The sequence below is a fragment of the Sinocyclocheilus rhinocerous genome, unplaced genomic scaffold (genome assembly GCF_001515625.1).
Source record: "Sinocyclocheilus rhinocerous isolate Xijiao unplaced genomic scaffold, SAMN03320098_v1.1 scaffold97, whole genome shotgun sequence".
Classification (NCBI taxonomy): Eukaryota; Metazoa; Chordata; class Actinopteri; order Cypriniformes; family Cyprinidae; genus Sinocyclocheilus; species Sinocyclocheilus rhinocerous.
Window position 1 is genome coordinate 204,956 of NW_015666183.1, and position 5,136 is coordinate 210,091.

The following is a 5,136-nucleotide window of genomic DNA, read 5'->3' on the forward strand; positions in this document are numbered from 1 at the left end:
AAGTGGGAGAGAGAGAGTGTGGTAGGTTTGGAAAGGTCCACAAGCTGGGATTTGAACTCAGGACGCCTGTAGTGCAACAGTGCTCTATGTCAGTGCACTGCCCACAAGGCTATCGGCACCAATGTTGTACTGTTGCGTAGGCATTGCTTGGTGGTTAATAAGATGTTCTGGGTGGTTGCTAAGTGGTTCCTTACTGGTCCAAGTCAAAAGAGCTCAAGAGGTCTCTAAATATGGCTCAGGTATGTCAATTAGTCAAGTAGTAGCACATATACACTACTCCTCAACAAGCAGCAAAATTTGATGTATCATTTACACCTGAAGCACAAATGGTGCAGCACGAGTTTCAGCACTGAATTTTAAAACTGTGTTTAGGAGTTTTGTTCAAATCCCTAAATGTCAAGTAGTAATACTGATGCTTCAATTGCAGAGTTCAACTTAAAAATGCTTAAGAGTGCAACATAAAGCATTGAACGAGTATTTTGTTACACCCAGTTCTTACATCAGGAAAATCCAAACATGTGTTCAGAACCCCCTCGACCACTCTACAAGATTGTCCAATCAGTTCTACACTAACAAAAGCTAATACTACAGTAGATCTCCGGATATTAGAAGGGTTTATGAATGTAAATGTCTCTTGATAATGTAATTCAAGACTTGAGATACAGAATGGCTGATGCTTCAGTCATGTACGTTCGGTTTTCAGATCACGAGGGCTAATCAGTGAGTGAATTGAAGTGCCACAGGGTTGTGACCAGTGTTGGGAGTAACGCATTACAAAAGTAATAATATTACAGTAGTATATTACTTTTTGCTGTAACGCAGTAATATAACGCATTACTAATCAAATCCTAAATGTCAAGTAGTAATATTGATGCTTCAATTGCAGAGTTCAACTTAAAAATGCTTTAGAGTGCAACATAAAGCATTGAACGAGTATTTTGTTACACCCAGTTCTTACATCAGGAAAATCCAAACATGTGTTCAGAACCCCCTCGACCACTCTACAAGATTGTCCAATCAGTTCTACATAACACAATTGAACGGTTGCATCACTCAAATGAGCTCAAAGTCCTGTTCAAAAGAGCAGTTTTGAAGGAGATAGTAAGAAATGTGTGTAATTGGATCAAATAAGTCTGTTATTTCAGCATTAAGTGGACCAGAAACATACTCAAGTATGTACTGTAAGTGCAGATGCTAATTCTTGGCCAATGTATGCTAAATGTACCATCATGTTGTACACCTTATGTTGTTGTTTTACTGAAGGAGAAACAAACAAGGGGTGATAGAGTCGCACTCAAATACCGATTATTTTATTATTCAGTTAGCTACAGCAAATATAATATGTTGAGAATTTTACAAACTAACTTGATAATCCACCTTGATAGTACACTGTAAAAAAAAAAACTTTTCAAAGTCGTAAATAATACAATGATTATTGGATATGTTACTTGCCATTTTTTGTAATTATTTGTCAAATTTAGCAATTCCTGAGTGAAATAAAAAAAAAAGTAAAAATGTAAAAAATAATTCAGTGTAGTTGAAATGAAAACCTGAAAGTGAAAACTGACTGTAGATGACTAATGCCTGCTATAGCACCCCTAGCAATGCTTAGAATGCAACGTACTTCTGTTTCGCTATGAATTGCGTTCTGGCTCATTTCCAAACACAGCTATGTTCCCATCCAAAACTGCATATTTAACTTTATTTGCATATTTAACACAGATTTGGAATATTGCATAAAACATTTGCGAATAAAGCAATATAAAGCGAATATGATATGATAAACTAGCACAAAATATCTATAATAAAACTGAAAGTTGCTGCAATCGGGAAAAAGAACCCTGTGGCTCTTTTTTAATGCATAGCAATAAACGCTGTCATGTTATCTTGCATTTGGAAATGTACAGCATGTTTGGTGTTTGTGAACACAATCGTGTGAGACAGTTCTGGGAGGGACCAGAACCAAACCAAATAATTTTGATGACAGACTTTGGCTCAGAATGATCAAACAAACATTTGAGATGCTGTTCATTCAAATTGGTCCACTAGTTAGTCCAGTTATCCAATCACATCGACTGTTGAGACAAAGTCACGCAAGTTTTTGTTGCGCATCGAAGGATTTATTTGTTAAATATGTTTCCATTGTAGTTTTAAGCACATATGCTTTTTATGCACATTTTTTGAGTTCATATGCATCTTTGCATTTCTTTCCAGTATATTTTTTATGCAATGTCCCAAATTTGCATAAAAAAATAGGTGAACGCAAACATAGCTATTAACAGACAAAAAACTTCCAAGAATTGTTGCATTGTTTACGTCCAAAACAACACAGTGTTAATCTGACATTTTTCATAATATAAACAGCAGAGGTGTAAAGAGTACCTAAAAACCATACTTGAGTAAAAGTACAGATACCTTACAGTGAAACAGTGACAAAATTATGTGTGGTTTTTGCATGAACTTTCCCTTTAAGTGGAGTTTGTAAACAAATTGTAGTTCAGAATGGGTCCTATATGGAATCTGAGTATATAATGTTTTTTGTTCATTGTTTTTTTGACACCATAACCCGCTATAACCTACGTTTAATCTTATCCAACCAGCATTTCTGGCAGAGTGTATTGTTTAAACATCGTAAAAAGGTTGCCCTTTTGCAATAGCACTTGCCCGTATGTGCTTGTACAAACACACACCCACACATACAGTAACCACACAGGTTTGAAGAAGGCACATGCGAAAGCGTCCGAGAATAAACATCAGCGCGTATCACTGACTCAGATCAGTGAATGCATATATGCTTAGCGCTCAAGTAAATGGGCGAGTGAGTGTAACAGTGAATGAGAGAGAGAGAGCTTGTAATCAAGCACAGTTTAGCAGTGGGAAGGGTCACAGTGTGAGCGGGAGGGGAAGAGAGTGAGAGAAACATCTCCCATCTGTGTATTTATTCTCTTTACAGTGTAACAAAGGCAGGCAACAGAGAAACAGGCTGTATGATGAGCTCAAGAGGGATTTTTACAGATGGGATGCGCTCCCTGCAGGAGATGTCAACCCTGTGACTTCCTTCGCTAATGATCCTCTCTGATCTTTGACGTCCCCACTCAGAGCACGCTTTCCCACCTGAGGAGTCTGTTTCCAGAGTTTCTCTCCCCTCGCAGACGGACCGAGTCAACTGGAGAACATGTCAGAGCTCAGCTCCAAAAAACAAGGATTTAAAAAATGCCGGAGTGCCACTTTCAGCATTGACGGCTTCAGCTTCACTATTGGTAAGAACAGCTGGTCAGGTATGTGTGGGTGGATGTGTGTTTTTGTGGCCAGCACTGATTTTTTTTCTGTGTGAGCTAACATGGTGCTGCTGCAAGTGCCTTTGGGCTTTTGAAACCATTGATTAGTCTTTAGTTTGAGAAAACCCTTTTTTTTTGGTTCAATTCAAACAAATGTCAATCTCAGCACAGCATGAGGGTTAACTTTACATTATATTTAAGGGTCCCAGAGACCTCAATGCTGTATAATAATAATAATCATCATCATCATCATCATAATAATAAATGACAATAAATTATTAATATTATTATTACTAATAATATAATTTTATGTGTTTATTATTTTTATTATTGTTGTTGTATTATTGTTGTATTATTCTAAATTATAATAAAAATAGTAAAAATTGAGTTCTTTTATAATTAATTATATTATTATTATTAATTATAAATAATAATAATAATTAAAAAATTATTGTTTTCTTTACTATTATAATAAAATAAATATTAATAAAATATTACATTCATAATAATAGTAATAATTTATTATAATAATTCATCATAACTAAAAAAAACAATAAAACAGTAGTTTATGATTATGATGATGATGATGATGATTATTATTATTAATTTAAATTATTTTAATATAAAATCAGAGTTGAAATATATTATTGCTGCTTTGTTTCATGCATTTACAGAACAGTGACTGACTTTTCTCTAATATACTATTCTGTCTGTTTTAAGTCAATTTGAGCTAAACAAAACAAAACAAAAAATGCAATAAATCCAAATAAACCAATCATGTGAAATGCATTGCAATAAAGAATATTTTAGTTTTTTGTTGGTTTCTGAAACCCCAAATATTTGGAGGACGTGTTTTGAATCTTGTCAACACGTTTATAGTCAGTTCTCATACGATTATCAAAGTCGTTAAGTATCAACCTGATATGTCAGAATTTTGTATGTTTTGAGCTATTAAATTTATCATAGGGTCTCTCAGACCCTGATAGAGCATGAGGGTTACATTAGCGTTTAAAATGTTGGTGTTTATGCATGTGTGAAGGTTTCAGAAAAGGGTTTAGAAATGTCTCAATGAGTCACTGATCATAACACAAGCACAAGGGTTTAGTAAATTGGTTCAAGACAGCTTGAGATCGCTTTCCTTGCATGCAAACTCTATTTTCTGTTGTGTCAATGCAACAAAGTGATTATGTCTCTTTCAGTCTCTCTGGGTTTCTCTGAGTCGCCTGAGTACAATTAGATTACATAAAAAACAACTTTTTTTTCAGTTCAAAATGAGTCACGATGTTCTGTGTTCTCCAAGAAGCGTGAATTCTTTTATTGTCCTGTCAGATGGTGAGGGACACAACATCAGGACGTTGATGTTTCTGACAGGGTTAGCCGATTTAGGCAAGCGCTGAACAAAGAGAGCTCGAACGGCAAAGTGACATGACAGTCGTTGTGGCAGAACATTGGATGGCGGTAATTATACTCCTAAAAGGTCAAGGGCTTATATAACAGACCACAATCAGGAGATGAAGAAGTGGAGAAACCACGACTGTGCTCAAATCAAAGGTATCAGGTGGAAAACATAGTCATGTGATCATTCCGAGCCCTTTTGTGACTTCTAACCTGTCAGATTAATTCTGTTTGATGGGATGAATTCTCGCGGGAACCTGTGTTTATCATTAAACTGAAGCCCACGCAAACAGTCACGCTTTTAAATCGCACTGGACCGATGATAAGGGTTTTCTCCTGTGGATCTCCCATGCTGCCTTTGCGATTACCGTCTCCATGGTCACCAGCGGAGGCAGGATGTGATGTCACGACCTAGTGATTCTTGTCTCTCCCTGACAAACAACCCCAACCCATCCGTTTCCCC